A 19704-nucleotide genomic window follows, 5' to 3' on the forward strand; every position below is an offset into this window, starting at 1 on the left:
TTGTGGATGGATGAGTGGAAAGGTGGGGGAAGGAAATAAACAAACAGACAGACAAGGGCGCCCAGTGTCCTTTTTTACTTTAGTTGCTCCTTTTCACTTTAATTATTGTACTGTGAACAATCAAATGTATGATTTGGTTTGTATGACTGCGTGGTATGTGAATATATCTCAATAAAATGAATAATTTAAAAAAATGTAATAATAAAAAAAAAACACTGAGGTAGGAGAACTAAAATCCTAGGTACTCTAGAATGCCACATTGCCACACACTCAATAGAATTAAAATTTAAAAGGAATTATAGCTAATGGGAATATTGTTAAAGCACCTATCTTCTTAAGACTGAATTCTATAAATTCTTCCAGGACCTAACAGCTCTCTGAATATCAGGTATCTTTTGAAACAGCCAGTAATTCTTGGTTGCCTAAAAGGGTTTGTCTGCTTTTAAATGTATTTGAGTTGCAGGAAAAAAAAATTCTTTTTTCACACCCTAAAGGATGTTAAGGAAGGTCATATGCATCTACTTCATTAAAGAATATCCCAAATCAATTGAATTACTTCATTTTATTTCACTTATGACTGTGAAGATTTGAGTAGCAGTTGTAATTCCCCTTTGTTTCTGTAAGTGGCTGACACAACTCGTGGAATCACAAATGGGTAACCTGGATCTTCCAGATAGCCTGAGTTTCTCAGAATGGGTGACATCCTCGGATGGTGGGTGAACTGAGGATGAGCAAAAAAAGAAAAAAAAAGAAAAAAAAAAAAAGCCCTGTACACTGCCTCCTTGGAAGCTGAGCTCCTCTTTTCATAGGACAGAAAATGGCAATACAAAACTCCCCTGAAACGCCCCTCCCAAGGAGGAGACCACCACTGTTAAAGACATTCAGGTTTCATGCCCTTCAAGTATCCTCTTGTCTCCTAATGAACATCTGCATTTCATTTCTTGGAACACACATCTCTTAGATGCAAACCTACTCCCATTTCCCAGCAGGCAAGCAAACTTCAAAAAGCAAAACTTCAACACTCTCTACCAAGGGCTGGAGCCACCAGGGTGATGAAATGATCCAAGAACCTCTGAATGACAGACAGCCCTCCCAAGTAGTAGCCATTTGGGATTATTTCCACAGCATCTTGCCTCCCCAACCACTTGCCAGTAAAACAGTACTTAACAGAACACAGTTTACAGTACAAGTTGCATTCAACAGTTGATTAGGAACCAGAGAGCAGTAAAAATAATCAATTAATTTAAAAATTTAAAAAAATTAAAGCAATCACGAGACTAATAAAAGAAATGGAATGGAACTCCTCAGCAACAGGAACGCTGGAAGGCAGGTGCACTCCTAGCTGAAATCTGAACAGAAATGGTAGTTGATGAAGAGGCCAGAAATTCTTCCATACTAGGCCGGGGCCGACCTGCCTTTCCACTGAGAACCCCTGGCAAAGCCTTTAGCATCTCCTCTTGCACGTCGGGGCTGGCCGCAGCCTGGGCAGCCGGGGAGCATCAGATGCTTTCAGTCATAACGCTGGGTGCAGCCTTGTGTGCATCAGATAGGACAGTCCTCTGCAAAGCACAGCCTCTGCCAAACGGGCCCCAGCCCTCGCCCCTTGCAGCCTGCTGATAATCTGCAGCTTGTCTGTAATTGCTTCGCGAACATGCACTTTCTTTCACACACTCTCTTTCGCTGATGATTTTGGCACATTTGCAGGGATCTACCCAAAAAAAAAAGGCATTGAACAATGGGATGTGATTGTTTTGAAAAGTGCCCAACAGGAAGCCCTCCTCCGACAGGCTTTCAGGCCAGAGGCTTTGGGGACTGAACGGATTAATGGAGTTCAGCTGTAGTTTACCGTTTATCATCAACCAAGTGTTGCTCTCGCCACCAGTCCTGCCTCCTCCAGCTTCTAAAGATAAATAAAGGGAGAGGAAAAAGGAAAGAAAAGCCGCAGCTCCTGTAAAATCGCTGTATAACAATCTGAACAAAGAAAAGGAGAGGGAAGGAAAAAAAAAGCCCTGGGACACCATGAAACCGACAAGGCTCCCCAAAACGGCTTCCGGCGTTGGGTTTGTCTGCAGGGCGGCCTCGCCTTCGCCCTCCCAACCGACTCCCCCGTTTATAATCATCGGTCAAAGTGGTGAAAGGCCTAATTGCCCCGAGCAGTACGGTCAATCTTCCTGGAGATTTAGCTGCCTGCTTTCATCTGGCAGCCTGGGAGGGAACTGAGCGTTTCCCTCCAGGCGATCTATATGGTCTAGCAGTTCACCGCGGAAAGTGGTGCCTTATCGATTTCTGCCACAGCTTCCATGGCTGACTCGAGGATCAGAGCCTCTGACAATGACTAACAAGTTTAAACCATTACTCCCATTTGTAACTACTCAGCGAAAGGCTTGTCAGTCACAGCGTACCATATACTGCAGCTTTTAGCAGATTTCTAATCCCATTCATTTTGCCACAATGACCCCTGTAGTTAATGGGGGTTATCGGAAAACTATTTTTTTCCCTTTGAAAGCGGTGCCTTTTTCTTCTTCTCTTTCTTTTAGGAACATAAAAGCCATTTCGGTTGTGATGTTTCAAAACAGTGATGCAGGCAATGATCTGTACCCCTCCTAGGAGAAAACCTGTATCCTGTCGTTCCTGGCACCGTGTATCTGATCCTGAAAACTCGTGAAGAGAGTCAGGTGGCAGATAATTCGTCACTCACAGATTCTGTCATATTCCTATAGAGCTTGTCTTCAGACCTTGTTCTCCTTCCTCGTGAGGTAGAGGAGGCTTGTTTCACTCTAAGCCTCTTTCTGGGTATCTACTCAACCCATAGTAGCTGTAGTTAAAGCCGGTTACTCAAAGCCGGGTCTCAAGACCAGCAGAATCAGCAATACCCAAGAGCTTCTCAGAATTGCAGAATTTCAAATCCCACCTCAGACCTACTGAGTGGGAATCTGCATTTTAACAACATCCTGAGGATATTCTTGTGTGCATTAATGTTTGAGAACCACTGGTCTAAAGAAGGTTTGTTTTGTTTGTTGTTGTTTTCTTTCTCTTTGTTTTTTTTACGGTTTTTTTTTTTTTTTTTTTTTGCTTTTCCTCTCAAAAGTTTTTATATTAAATAAAGCAAAATTTGACATTTCTACCACATGGGTTCAGATATTTTGAAGGAAAAATGAGTTTTCTGTAGAAAGATTCCAGTGATCTTCTTGTAGATCTGACAATTGAAAGATTTTTGTCTTTGTATCCATGCAGACATCTGTGGTGATTTGGAGCTGTGTGTGCCCCAGAAATCACGTTTTTGAACTTAATCCATCCCCATGGATATGAATCTATTGTAAGTAGGACCTGGCCATGAGGCTATTTTAGTAAAGGTGTGATCCACCTCAATCAGGATGGGTCTTAATCCTGTTACTGGAGTCCTTTCTATAAACAGAATGAATTCAAGCATGAGAGAAGGAAAAGTCACAAAAGCAAGAAGCTGAAATCAACAAAACCCAAAACAGAAGGGAGAGAACAGCAGATACCACCAAGTGCTCTGTCATGTAGCAGAGAAAGCACCGCCTGGATGATGCCTTGTTTTGGACTTTCTTTTAGCCTCGAAGCCGTTTAACATGGCCCATTTCATGGTATTTGCCTTCAGTAGCCTAGGATACTGAAACTACATCTAACCCAGTACTTGGTATGTACTAAGTACTGATGAATAGTTGGTGAATAGATGAATGAATTTACAAGAAAGAACAAATGGAAGAGAATGAAGAAAGGAATGAGATTTGTCCATCAGGGAGAACAGGAGCCAAGAATGTTATAAAATGGAAAAGCTGTCTCAGAGGGCTTAGGAGAGAATAAGCCAGCCCTTCTTTTATTGCCTTACCTAAATGCTCACACCACCATGCCGATCCAGTCCTAAAACTGGATCACAAGCAAAACAATGGAGCATGTGGGGCTTTTCCTGGACCATCCTCTTATTGCTACATCTAGGTCACCTCCCTCCCATGTCTACTGCTTATTCTCTCTCCCCTCCTCACCACCTAGAGTCTCATAGGTTCATGTTTCCACCAATGATCAATCACCATCTCCTAAAGCCCTGTGCTCAACCAGCTGACAGCAAAGTATCCAAAAACCAATTCATACTAAACTGAAAGTGGCTGCTAAGAATTTAATATGTTGAAGGTCATTTATTGATATTCCCTAGCTCATACTACCCAGGCAGTCTATTTCACAGAGGAGAAAGAACAGCTCTGTCATTAGCAAACTAATACCAGAAAAGGGCAAAGCAGCCATCCTACAAGATGTTCATGGAGGAGATTTCCTTATGTAGCTGCTTGTTACCTCCATCTTGCCCTTCCATTTCCCAGAAAATGTTTTTTGATCATGTGGCCACCACTGTTTTCTGGTCATAGGTTTTTGGTTAGACAGTGGTCATAAAAAAAAAAAAAAAAAAAAAAAAAGTGTGGGAAGCCTTGCCTCTATCTTATCTCAAAAAAAAAAGTTCAAGTTTAAATCTAGGATGAATTCTATGAGAAAGTGAAGACCACAGCCATCTCCAAAGTGGATTTTCACACCATGCTCCCCCCACCCCAGCTTAAAATCAAGGATTTGGGAAGTAAAATGATTTTCTTCCAGTGATTACCTTTGCAAATGATTATTTCTGGAGCCTTCATCTATGGAGTAGTATGTTGTGACTACTTAATTGCTGCCTGAAACACAGAAAGCTGATTTTGTGTTTTCATTTTAATGTAATTCTTTGACATTTGGAATAGTTATATAAATAAGTTGTTTTGTGTTGCTAACAGGGGCCAACAGGAAATTATTTCATTTGGGTGGAGACGGTGCTGGTGAGTAAACTGAAAGGTTGGATGGGCAGCAGGTTAGGTATAGACACGTACACACATGCATGGAAATTTAAGGATACAACAACTCTATGGTGTCTGAATTCTCAGCCTGAATTTGTATAGCTTAAAGAAATTATTCATAGATTTCTCACACACAAGTTAAAATGTGCCTTCAGGGTGGGGACATACCCCCACCCCAACCCGCCCACTATGTGTTTTAATATGCAATTGGAGAGCAAGTAAATGGAAGTGTCACTTGGCTTGTAACAAAAGACAAATTATAATGGATTATTGAGCGACATCTTGTGGTCAAAGTTGAGTATAACACTTATGGAAAGCCAGCATGGCTTCCCAACATGCCACTCGAAAATGTGTTACACCACCTCACATCTGGCTTTTGATAATGTTAATAAGGGGCTGTGCAGGGTTATCAATGCAGGCTTATCATTATGCCACCCTAAAATTTTTGTGAATGAGGGCATTAACTTATAATTAATCATCACGCGTTAATGTAAATGTATCCATGTAGACAAATTTAATCAGCGCTCTTTCTCTTTCATAATATTTTAATAACAGAGCACTTAAGGAGACTTACAAGATATAAAGTTACCTGAGCAGTGTTTATAATCTAAGCCAATTCAGCAGAATTTGAAAATCAGCGCTACCTATGAGATGAAATATGAAACGATTCAGTCATTCCCTAAATGAAATCCCTTTCCTCTTTATTATACATATCCATAAGGAGAGAGACTGCCCTTCCTTGGCATTTGTCTCCTTCTGTGTCCCATACAAGCATGTGGATTTTAATCAATATATGAAGTAAGCTAATGGACCTTCATAAATAGAGAGCGAGCCCAGACAAAGTAGACCTATAGACAATAGGCTATTTCTTTAAGACAGCAAAACAGCTGGTCAACTCAATTCAATTTTCCAAAATCAGTTCAATCACTTAAAGTCATGCAGATTTTACCAAATTTCCCATTTGGGGCATCATTTAACCACCATGGTAACATAAGCAAAAAACTAAAAAAAGGCAGCATGGGAGCTGTCAAGTCAAAAATTTGATATTTAGCTTATTATATTTATTTCAGTGGATAAAAATAGTTCCCAAAAAAACTACTGGAGGAATTCAACAATAATTCTAATAAATTCTAATAATGCTATTAAACTTTATATCACCTTTAATTCCAAATATTAATGTGTGGCTCACAAATCTCAGTATAAGATAGGGAAGTACATCTTGCTTTTCACCAATTTACTGTGTCCTTGGTCAAATTGCTTAGCTTTTGTGGATCTTTCATACTTCACCTGAATAAGGAGAGTGCCTTGCATCTCTTACACTGCATATTATTTAAAATTATTTAATCTTTGACATGAAAATGCCAATAAAAACAAAAGACAACTATTTAAATAAATTTGCTATATATATCAGAAATATCTAATCAGGAAAACAGAAACTTCTCAAATATTCAAAACAGAAGGAATTGAATGAAGGGAATTGGTAACATATGATAGAAAAGCTGAGAAATTCAATGGCAAATGGCAGGCAGTGAAACAACCCAAAGATTAGCAACAGCAGGAAGCTGCTACCATCCCTCTGTTAGAGGGACAATTGGTGGATGCAAAGGAGAAATCCCCAGGCCACAGAGGGAAAGTATGAAAATTCCTGACTTCTTCCTTCCTCCCACACTCCAAACTCCCTCAAGTGCCTCCCACTGGCCAAACACAGCTGGAAAACAGCAAGTGGCGCTTCACTAAATGTTTAACAACTGACCCTCAAAAAAAAAAAAAAAAAGGTCCTAATTTGTAGCATCTGCCAATTCCTGTAGTGTAAATTCTCTCACCTGGCCAATTTCAAGCTACCACCAGTAGACTCACTGAATGCAAAGTTAGGAAGATTGCACAATAGCACACCGTTATGTACTGTTTTTCGTTACAGACTGAATAACAAATAAGAGCAAAGATAGTTGAGAAAGGTATTGAAATAATTAGGAAGTGATGAATTGAGTATATATATTACCTTTGTTTTTAATATAATTTATTTGATTGTAAGGTTAAACAATTTAATTTTTAGGAATGGCTGTATTAACAACCAGCTATTGGGAGTCCCCGACATTTAACAATTGGTGGTCACACCTGATAGGTTCAGCAAACTTTGTCCAGCTGACAAGGGAGGTTTGGAGGGGGAAAAAACAACAAAACGTAAACATGGTCCACCCACTATGATACAGAGCAGAGCAGGGGAAAAGCAAGGAATGAAATGTAAGGCAAACAGATCCAGAAATGGTATGTTATACATCAACATAAACCAAAGAGATTAAGGATTATTTCAATCTATCCAACAAGAGAGGATTTAACATCTCTGCACCTGACTTCTTGCTAAATCCTGGTTGGATAGATCATGATTAGGTTCACAGAATACTTCCCAGGAAAAAATGTATATTGGCTGATCCCAATGATGTCATTTGGATTTTTCTTCTTTATTGTCTTCTCTTTTTTCCCCATTATTTTCAACTGTCTTCTGGAGATAAACCCCAGACCATCAGAGATCAAGAAGTGAAAACTGTACCAGTGATTTTTGCCCTAATGCAATTTTGACTGAATTCTTTCAATACAAAATTTTTCACAAACTGATTCATCAAGATGAATCTCCTGCAGGAGACCCAGGAATAGCAAGGATTCAGAAATGCTTAGAGAAGCCAAGAGTGTATTTGTGTATGGTTTATTTTTCCTTTTATACTCTTGGGAAGGTCACTTAGCCTCACTACATCTCAGCTTCCTCATTAATAAAAGGAGAAATGAGGGGGTCTAATTAGATTATCTCTAAGGTCGTTTCTAGCAGTTACGTTCCGTGATTTTATTATGTTGTATGTGAATTCAGGTTGAATATTTAATTCAATTTCTCTTGCTTTTTTATTCTTCTCATTTACCCACCCACTGTAACTGACATAGTTTTCTCCCTCTGATCAAAAGCACAAGCCAAGATGTAAAAATAGAAAAGCAATGAAAGATTAATGAGAGATTCCAATAACAATCAGGAATATTTTCTAAATGGCCACATATTGGGAAACCCTGATCCAGCTTATTTTCTGGGAACTAATGATCAGCTGAGATGAGATGCTGATAAGGCCACAAGCCAAGGACCATTAATACTTGATTGTCACTAATTCTGAGTCAATGTCCCATTTCAAAGTCATTAGTGGTATTAAAAACTGAAACAGCGTGCACATGCGTGCACGTACACACACACAAAGGAAAAAGAAAAAAGAAATAAAGCATTAGAATATTCTTAAAATAGCATTTCTTTTGGAAATACAAAAGAAATATTCATAAAAAGCCTTTATTCAGTAAGCACCTATTCAGAGATGTGTGTAAATTCGATGCTAAGCCTTATATAAGGTACAAAGACACAGAAAATAGAAAATATTTCTACCCTCAGGAAGTTTAGATTCTACACAATATTATGTTCACATGGATTTACCTAGCATTGATGATCTTGTAAAAAAAAAAAAAAAAAGTTTTAATTATGTAACACAAACCAACCAGCCACAAAAGCCTTAAATACACCATATATCTACTTAAATCAATATATTTTTTCCATCCTATATTCAATAAGTGTTTGAGTATCTCCTAAATTACAATCACTGTGTTAACAAAGCCTACCATTTCATGGAGGTACAAACAAGTAAGAAGCCCATAAAGAGCTATAAAAAGGTGACAATCATGGCAATGTATGGAAAGGCCACCTAATTCAAATTTGTGGGGGAATTGTTGCTATGGTGGTCATGTGCCGATTTTGCCTGCCCAGAATCGTTTTTCCTCCCTTTGAGTATATTATCTAATTTCCCTTTGGAGAATTCCCCTGTTCCACGCAGTTGAGAAAGCGCCCATTAACTGCTGAGGGCATCCCTCTGCTCATGGAGTAGATTTCTGACCCAAGCTAAGCCAATTATTAGGAGGCTTTTTCTCCCAGAAATACTGTATTAATCCTGACTGGAGTGTCACAGGCTTAATGGTTGGGGTTTTTCCAATGGCAGAAACTTGAAAAGACAATACATTAGTTCCTACCACATAGATTCCTAGAGCTGCCCTCATTCCTGTCCCAAGTCCTGGGTTTTTAGATTTCCTTTTGTAAACTTTATGCTACTCTGAGCCCTTCTAATCAATTTCCTTTTAGAATAATAAGCAAAGGACTGTTTTTTTCTAATAGCAGATACCAATTCCCAGTAGAAGCACTAAGCTAAGCCTAAGAGTAAATAAAGCTACTCCAGTAAAGGGAGGACTAGAGACAATAAGAGCTTGACTTAGGGCAGTGAGAATAGACATAGAGAAGTCGGGAAGTTAGACTCAACACAACATGGAGAGCAACTGGTTGTTGAGAGTAGGGAATAGGGAGGAGTCAAAGTTAACTTCCAGGCTTGAGTTTGGCTGACTTAGCAGGTACTGGTTCCATTCACTGAAACAGAGAACCAGCTCATTGTTTAACATGTGTTGAGTTGCTTGTGAAACATCCAAACAGAGATGTCAGGTAGGTAATGGATATATACATTTGTTACTCAGATCTGAGCAAAAGATATAGATTTGGATTTGGGAATCATTAATACATAGTTGAAAGCAAAGCTATGGGAATGAATGAGATCACCTGGGGAGAGTACATGAGTAGACAAAGATGATAGCTCCAGAACAGATTCCCCAGGAGAGGTAAAATGGGTTCTGGTAGAAGTAGCCATGGAAATCAGAGGATACGGAGAAGATTGTGATATTATGGGGGCCAAAGTAAGAAAGTATTTCCACAGGGTGGGGGGCAGGGAGCAGGGAATATGGAGGGAAACTAGACAATGCTATCAAGAGATCAAAAAAGATAAGGGTTGAGAGGCACTATTGGATTCAACAGCAAGGAGGTTACGGATGTCCTAGGTAGAAGCAGGGGGGACAGAAGATGGACTACAGTAGGTTGAGAGTGAGTAAATGAAGCAGAGAGAGAAGTGGAGACATTTTCAAAAAGTGTGGCTAGGAAAAAATGGAAACAACCTAAGTGTCCATCAACAGATAGATGGAAAAACAAAATGTTACAGTATGTCCACACAAGGGAATATCACTCAGCCATAAAAAGGAATGAAGTTCTAATACATACAACATGGATGAATCTTGAAGATGTCTCATTGAGTGAAATGAGCCAGACACACACGGACAAATGCTGTATGATCTCACTGATATGAAATAATTAGAATAAGCAAACTCAGAGTCAGAAACTAGAATAAAGATTATCAGAGTCCAGTTGGGAGTAGACAATGGGGAGTTAGTGCTTAATTGGTATAGAGTTTCAGTTTGGGTCATGGAAAAGTTTTGGAAATGGATGGTGGTGATGGTAGCACAACACCATGAATGCAAATAACGCCACACCACTGAATTATATATTTGAATGTGGTTAAAGGGGGAAATTTTAGGATGTATATATGTTACTAGAATAAAATTTTTAAAAAACAAACATAGGACTATATAACACAAAAAGTGAGCCCTAAAAACTATGGACTGTAGTTAACACAATTATAACATGATGTCATCAGTTATATCAAAGGTATCATATTAATGTAAAGTGTTAATAGGGAAAACTGTGGGGGTGTGGGAAATATATGGGAACTCAGTATTTTCTGCATGAATTTTCTGTAAGCCTACAACTTCCACTAATAAGAAAGAAAAAAAAAAAAAAGCGTGGCTAGGGAACGGGATGTGGAAAAGAGCTGTCCAGAATAGGGGGAAAAGAGATTTAAAGGAACTTGTTTTAAAAGATGCCAAAATGCTGTTGAAAAGGGACAAATACAGAGGAGGCGGCTGCAGATCAGGAGAGGAGAGATACTCAGTGGACCAAGATCCTGAAGCAGTGGATGGGATGGAATCCAGAACACAGGTGGAAGGATTACCCTTGAACAGGAGTAGGGGCACTTTTTTCAGCAAGAAGAAAGGGAAAAAGGGAAAGCTGTGGAGGTTAATTTATAGCTTAGAGGTGAATATTGAGGAAATTCCTGTCTAATGGCTTCTAGTTTCTCTTAAAACAGGTAAGAAGGTCATCTTCTGAGAGTTGGGGTTGGTTTCTATAAAATCACTAAGTATGTCCACATCCAAAGCCTATGAGAGGCTATTATTTCTGAATCTAGATCCTTTCCTCTTCCTCCAGTTTGAACTCTTGCCTTCACCCCATAGCACCCTGTTTTTCTGGAGAATCAATTGAGAAGCAACAAGTAATGAAATGGCTCACTATGATCCCTTCAATATCAGCCTTCTCTTACCTTAGAGTTTCTCTACCTTTGCCCTGTAGTAATTTAGGAAAGAGATTTTAACCAGCAAAGGGATGTTACTAAAGATATACTTTTCGCCTATTTATTGCTACCCAATGTAGGTTTCTGATAAAAATGAACTTGTATAATAGCAAGGAGAAGACATTGATTCCATAGTATTATGAAAATTGATTCATTTACTTAACAAACATTTGTTGGGTGCTTACTACATGCCAGGCACTCTCTTAGGCATAAGGAATATAGCAATAAATAAGGCAAAATTACTGCCCTCATGGAGTTTATATTCCATGACTAGCAGCCAGACAATAATCACATACATAAGTAAAACAAGATGGTTTCCAGTAGTAGTAAGAGCCATGAAGAAAATAAGTCAATACAATAAAGACAAATGGAACAAGAAGAGAGATAAGTTTGATAGAATGGTCAGGGAAGCCTTCTCTGAGGAGGTGACTTTTGAGCTATTACCTGAAATGTAAAAAGAAAAGAACCATTCAACACTCTAGACTCTTGAGTCTACAGGAAGAGTTTGGCTGGCAGCTGGTGCAAAGGTCGGGCAGGGTGGACTTACCTTGTTGAGAGGCAGAAAGACCAATGGGACTGAGGCAGAGGGGGAAAAAATGAAGCTGGAAAAGCAAGCAGGGGCAGATCCTATCAGCTGCTGAAAATCAGGATAAGGGGTTTGTATTTCCTGCTGATTAAAATGAGCTACCACTGGAGGATTTAAGTAGGGAAGCAGTGTGACCTGATTCACTTACTACTGTATACAATAAACTTAACCTCAGCCTGAAATTTGAATGGATCCTGTTTTCAAAAGTCAAGTTAAAACATATTAAAGAGTTTACTATCAGTCACTCACATGCCGAAAATGTTTCATTCTATTTTGAAGAAAAATGAAAACGATGAACAGCAGCTTGCTGTGTTTCTCACCATCCATTTAATCCAGACCGTGAGTCACAATTACCATTAGGTCTTTCACCATGTCCTCTCCACCTAAATTATTTGATAAACTTAAGGAATTATTAATGGAACTCTTAGCACAAGGGCCATCAAGATGGTTTAGAAATTTACATTTTACTAAAAAGCCTGGGAAGACCACTATAACATTCACTCAGTACTCTTTTTTATTTTAAAAATTTGAATTCCAAACTATTATGTCCCTTGAAATCCTTAATTAATATTACACATTCATTTTCATTTAGTTTTTAAGCATTCAATATTTAAATTCTAAAACCTAATGAATAATCAGCATTTTGAGTATTACAATAAGTAGTTACTAAGGATCCAAAATACATAAACCATTAAAATTATTGCAACTCCTATATCATCTCATAAAAACTAGAATAAAAACTGACTGCAAAAAATTTAGACTATGACCATATTTTAAATTAATATAAATAAATATAAAAGGAAAAAAAAGAATGCCATTACAGCTTTCCAGGTTCAACATTTTGATTAATGACTTGAAGGAAGACATGTTAATATCAGGCTGATTTAATCTGCAAATGAAACAAAACTGAAAAAAATAAAACTAAGTTGGACAGAAGAAGCAAATTCTCAAAGCAGAATAATGGACAAGGATAATGAGCCAAGTCTTATGAGATAGAAATTAATAAGACTATAAAAGGGTAGGATGGGAGAAGATGTGTCTCATTTAGTAACCACTGTCCAAAGTTAAGTTCTAGAGATCTCAGCTGTGAGCTCAGTGGTTCAATATAGTCTTACATAAAGTTAGCAGAAGTATTTCAATGTTTTAAACAAGGAAACCAGTGGTCTCCCCCCACTGTGCACTGGCTGGATCTTCCCTAGAGTGTTTAATTTAGCCCTGAGGGCCAAATCAAACTGAAATGCATGCAGACAAGATCAACAGCTTGGCAAAAGGTCAAATAAGGAGACTCAAGAGACACTAGAGGATGCTGGAATGGAAAAGAAAAGAAACTAAGGAGAACCAGCATCCTTTCAATGCTGTAGAAATCCCAGATAGAAGAGGAATAAAATTTCTTATGCAACCCTGGATGGCAGCCCTAGAACCAATGGGTGGAAGTTACAAAGGGACAGATTATGAATCAATACAAGTAAAAACTTTCCAACAACTAATTAGATTTGTGGTAAAATGGACTTACTTCCTCAGTCCTTAGATAGTTCTCTGTCACGTGAATCATTCAAACTGAAACCAGCCAGCCAGCTATTATCTTTATGAGGCTTTACTATACTATTAGAGCTTAATTGTTAACATGATAATGATGTGTGTTAATAAAAAGCCTTCAAGATACCGCAGTAGTTATTATATATTTGTTCTAGAAGGTAGAGATTGAAAGCCAATTCCAGTTATGTTCCAAAATTAATCAGTGAACATACCTTCCATGGTATTTCTCCACTGGTACTTTGAGAAATCGTTTAAATGGCTCCACAACTATGAAAGTCACACAAGTGATGCTGCTGCAAACCAAGCAATGAGTGTGAGAACCGCTCCTTCCTGAAGATCTTTCCATCCCTCATCATAAGCCTAAGACCTCCTGGGAGGGAACTGGTTTACACAACGAAGATGCAGGGGCCAAGGCAATGCAACCACTAGAACAAGCCAAGTAGAGAATCCCCAAGGAGATTCCAGTCCTATGAATCCTTCCTTGAACTGAATTACTCGTAACCCATAAATACATATTTGCTTCCAGGTAAGAAAATAAGTTCAAGCATTTGCTCAAAAAGATGCCTTTTAACTACTGACCCCTTGATCAAGGTGCATAGTGGACCACATCTGAAGCCATGGGACCTGGTCATAAAAGATCCCGAGTTCAAATAAGTCTGGCTAATCAAGCTCTAAAGCAGCATTTCCCAAGCTACGATCAATATGAACAGAGAGAAAGACGAAAGGGTTGGTGTTTCTGAAGCACTGTGTTAATATGAAACTAAACTAGCTTCCTCGTTGAAGGATTATTCAGAGCTTTTAATGTTTCCTGCGAATCTTCAGGATGGTCTATGCTACACAGAAAATACATCCTAGGTTAAAACAATGCTCCTCAAGACACAACTATATATACTTCTAAGTGCCAATGCCAGAAAGCAGAGAATGGAAGACAATTCCAGCTGTGGTGTGTCAACAATCAGAAATCATGTATAATAAGTGGTATAACAAATACCACTCTCTGGAGAACAAATATATGCATGTACATACATACATAAATTTATCATAAATTTTACTCATATAAATGATATAAGCAAATAAAAATAGAATACATTTACAAATAATTTTACAATATTTACAAATTATTTTTATAATAATTTTTATAAACAAAATAAAATACACAATAATCTTTATTATAAATTCCATATGGCCAATTAATCCTCACAGGTGGTTTCTTGATTTTTGCCAAATTCAGAAAATGTCAAGAACTTCTCTGACACAACTTTTTGTTGAATCAGATAATGGAAGACTATTTCCTCAATTTTTTGTGCTTTTCAAAATGTTACAGATATATATTCAATATACTTTTAGTTTAATTTTCACTAGTAACATTTTCTCCATCACATTCTTAAGTCTAGATAACCAGCAAAACAGTAAATCCAAGCTCTAATCTGTAATGTTTTCTTATTCCTATGACATATATATTCTCACTGCGCTCAATTTCAGACTACCAGCATGAGATCACTAAATGGCAGCAATATGCCATTATATATTATTTCTACCATACAGACACAATAGACATAAATAACTACAGAGCATAATTATAAAATGCATTAAAATAATTATGAAGGGACAAGGTGTACAAATTCATTATCTTTGTTTTTAATATAATTCCCTTAATTATAAATTATAAAACTTAATATTTAATAATAGCTGTGTTTAACAACCAGCCACCTAAATTCCTGAACATTTAGCAATCAGTTCTCCTCACATCAGAAATCCTTTTATCTCTGATCATCATTTATATCTAAAACTCACTTTGGGAAATATATATATAAATTCAGTTTTTTTAATAATAAATTCCTTTCAAATTTATATCAGAACTCTGTTAAATATAGACCTTGACATACAGAAGTTGACTATCTGTTGAACTGCTTGTGTTATGCCTCAAATAATGTTTATGTTATAATGAACTGGTTAAATCTAAATAAAATGTTTATACAATCTATAGTATGCAAATAAATTAAACTTACTTATCTGATTCGCATATAAATCATATTTAATAAATTCTATACCGAGAAGAATTCTAGCAGTTCTGGTTTAAGCAAAAGTAAAAATCACTTAGGTAGCAGCAGTTACTTACACTTAAAAGAAAGGGAGTCAATCAAAATTCCCTTTGAAATGAGGCCAAAAATAAATAAATAAGTAATGTAAGTTTCTTGCTATGGTTCTAGTGTTGAGTACTTTGTTCATTTGAAATCAGATTAACCCTGCTGGTAAATAATTTCTGAATTCAGATTATGGCAGTAGGAAGAAATCCAGGCAACGGAGGAGAATATCAAGAAAAACTTCTTGCTGGTTATTCATCTCTCATTACTATGTTTGGATATAGTGAGCCAGGAAACCTGATGGTGGAAAGTAACCTTAGGGATGGGGATCCCTATATAATCTTGTAAGAGGGGACTCAACAGCAAGTCCCTGCCCCAGAACAGTTTCCTTGGTTCCAGTGGCACCACTGGACCTCATATTAGAGTAGCAAAGGCAAGACCTTGAATGGAGGGAGAAGAAACACCACTTTCAGAAGACCAACTCTTTCATTGGTGAAGGGACTATATGAGAAATGCTTGCTGCCAAAAGCTCTGTTGGGGAAACACACTCATGAAACAATGGCATTTATTTCCTCTTCATGCTTCCAATGTCATTCATCAACTCATCTTTTTATAAGCATTTGGATTTCTCTTTTTTCAGGTCTTTTTCAAGGAAAGCAATATCATGCTTAAGTACAGCATCGTTTTCCTAAGTTTCAGGTTTTCATAAGTTTCCTCCAGACTTGGAGCTTTTGACAACATCATTTAAAGATGATGCTAGTCCTTCCTACCCTTTTTTTTAATAAGGTTAAACTTGCCATGAGTCTATCTTTCTTTGATTAGTTTAGCAAGTTTTATAGCAAGCTGTTTTCCCTCCTCTTAACACCCAACATTTAACATTTAAAAACTTCTCAGCAAGCATAAGACAAATACAAAAAAATGCAATAATTGCTAACCTTATCACCACCTCCCATGGAAAGACATAGGAGTCAGGACCCAGTGTCACATCTTTACCCAACCCTGTCAAAATCCTGTACATCTTTTCAAAGATCAGCCCCAAGTAAAGCTTTACTCCCTTCTGCAGATGCTCCTGGTCCCCAAACTTCCAGCAGAATGCCCTTCAGAAGCCATGGCTCCATCACACCACAGCAAACAGCACAGGACACCCACCAACACCACCACCAATGCCTAACATTTTCCCAAGAATCCAAATCCACATCTGGTTACCAGAATGACCTGAGCAAGGCTTAAGAGGGAAAGGACAAGGACGAAAAAGAGTTCATATGTCCATTTTATTACCCAGTGCTTCCCCTTTTCTCTTCTTCTGAAATCAATATTTTAAAGAATAATGTACATAGAAAAAAGTGCACAAATCCTAAGTGTGTACTTTAATTATCAGAAACTGGACACTTCCATGTAAATACCACCTAAGTCAAGAAAGAGTATCTGCCGCCCAGGAGCTTTGCTCATGTCCTTTTGAAATCCCTACATCCTCTCTCTTCTTCAAAGGTAACAAATATTCTGACATCTGATATGATAGATTCATTTTGCTGTTTTTGAACATGTAATACATGTTCCTTGGTCTAGTTTCTTTTGCTAAACAAAGTTTCTACGATCAATCCATGTCACATACAGCAGTATTTTGTTTTCGTTACTGTATGGAATTCCATTAAATGAACATATATTGATTGATTCCACCGTTGACGAACATTCGCATCATTTCCAGCTTCTATTACAAGAAAAAGTGTTGCTATCAACATTTATTTTATATCTCTCTTTAGAGACATGTGTGTGTATTTTTGTTGGCTATATTCTTAGGAATGAAATTGCTGGATCAGAGTCTAGGCATACATAAAATGTATGAACATTTTAGCTGCTCCACATTCTGACCAACTCTTGTTTGTCTCTTCAAGTTTTCTTCATGGGCACATATTATGATTTTCAGACTGCATTTCTCTGATTACTAAATGCAATTGAGCACCTTTCCGTATCTTTAGTGTCCTCTTGAATATCATCTTTTGTGAAGGGCTACTACAGAACTCCTGCCATTTTTCCAGTGGACTTTTTCTTTCTGATTGATAGGAATTTATTATATAAGCCCTTTTTTGGCTGTGTTCCAATTATCTTCTTTCACTACATCTATGGCTTGATGTGTTTAATAAGTTCTGGAAAATTCTCAATCACTACCTCTCCAAATTTTGCTTCTACCCCAACTGCTTCCCTTCTGAAATACAGTTACATTGTTGACCTTTCCGCAAGCCCCATGTGTGTCTGTTATGGATTGAATAACAAAAAAAGTACATTCAAGTCCTAACTCTCGGTCCTGTGAATGTGTGTTATTTATAAATACAATCTTCGAAGTTGCTACTAGTTAGGAAGAGGGCAAACTGGATTAAGATGAGCCCTTAATCTAATATAACTGATGTCCTTATAAGCAGAGGAGCTTTGGACTCAGAATCAGAGAGAGAGACAGCCATGTACTGGAGGACAAGATCAAGTTGACACAAGCCAGCATACACTGGCAACCCATCAGAAGCCACAACCCATCAGAAGCCACAGGAGAGGCATGGAACAGATTCTCCACTTAAGAGAAGGTAGGGCTCTGCTGACACCAGGGCTCCCAGAATGATGAGACAATAAACGTCTGTTGTTTAAGCCAACTATTCTGTGATACTTTGTTACAGTGGCCCTAGTAAACTAAAACAGAATATTGTACTTTTTTCTACATATCCTATCCTTTATCTCCTTCCTATTTCAATGTGCATATTTTCTTCTGACCTATCTACTATTTTATTCTCTCTTCCCTATCTAGTCTGCTGTTAATCTCACCTGTTGAGGTATTGCAGTTATTGTATTTTTGAGTTCTAAGCTTCCTCTAATTTAATAGTTTCCAGTTTTCTGTTGAAATTCTCTATGTTAACTTTTAATTCCTTATAAAAAGTAATCATAGTTGTTATATCTGGATCTTCTGTGGGTCTTTTTCTATTGCCTGTTTTATCCTATTGGTTTCTGGCCAAGACTTGTCTTCTTTTTCACCAGGTTAATTTTCTTTGTGATGTCAGATATTTTACATGAGTAAATGTAGACCAAATTTGAACCTCTCTATAGTGTTGCCTTTCACTAAGGGGTATTTACTTTTGATCCTAGCAGGCAACTAGACTACAAGAAGATCACCTTAATGCAAATTTTGACATGATTCAAAGCTGGACTTCAAACTTTGGGAGGGCTGGTCTATTTCTCATTCACCATTACTCCTCGATTCTGGCCGTTTGCATTCTCAGGGAAAATTCTTAGGTGTTTACTAGATCCCCTCCTTCCTGCTGGGCCCTAAACTTCAGCTTCATAATATTGCTGAAAACTCTGCCCTGCTCTCACCTTCTCACAGAAGTAACGTTCAGAATCAGCAACTGCTTTAATAGGAAGAGTGATGCCAAATCCGGCAACACCTCTTTTAGCTTTTCTTATTTGGAGAACATAGGCCCCACAAATTATCACTACCTTGTCCCGGATCTTTTTTATTCCCCAATGGAAGGATTTTCCAAAACTATCATTGTCAAAAGCAAAACTGTCCTGAGACATTTTTTATAATATTTTTCATGATACAAAACTCAGTTTCACTAAAATGTAATCTAAAAATATTTTTAGCAAGAGCTTAATTATCTCTAAAAATGTTAACACTTTGAAATACAACAATAAGAATATCTGATTTTAAACTCAAGTTTATTTCAATTTCTGGCTGTCTTTCTTGAAGACATAGCTCAGAAAGGTATGCCAATCAAAATGCAAAAGCTGTTCACATTTGCTAAATTCTGACATGTTTTTCAATCAAGCAAAGATTTGTGTTGTTATTTAGCAAGCAAATGTTCTTCCTTCCTGGGTTCAATCATTCGCTTCTGCAAGTACTGGAAAGTGTTGCATTCTTATTTTAACAAAATTGTTTTAAACCTACATAATATTATTCACTGAGTCAGAAAATTTTCTTTCCAAGTTTTAAGTATGCAGATAGAATTTTTATACCATATTCAGCAACAAAATCACATAACAATCCTTTCCAAAAGCCAGTTTTCAAAATGATCTTTCGGTAACATGAGTATTTTTTAAAAAGCAGTTATGTTCTCGTTCACTATTAAAATATCACCTTTATGTTGACGAGACTGATTAAGAGTGTAAATTTTTAAAATATCTTCTAAGTAACATACTGAAGAGAATCACTTGTTATATTAAAGGTCAGCAAATTTGGAGCATTTGTATGTTTGTAAAAGAATAAACTATAACTCATTTTTTAAATAATTTGCCACAGAATCAAGAATAAACTATGGGGCTAAAATTATTTTCATGGTCACTCTCCATCAAATCACAAAGCACTATGAGATGCAATATTTAAAGTC

This window comes from Choloepus didactylus, chromosome 10, assembly GCF_015220235.1.
Source record: "Choloepus didactylus isolate mChoDid1 chromosome 10, mChoDid1.pri, whole genome shotgun sequence".
NCBI classification, from domain to species: Eukaryota; Metazoa; Chordata; class Mammalia; order Pilosa; family Megalonychidae; genus Choloepus; species Choloepus didactylus.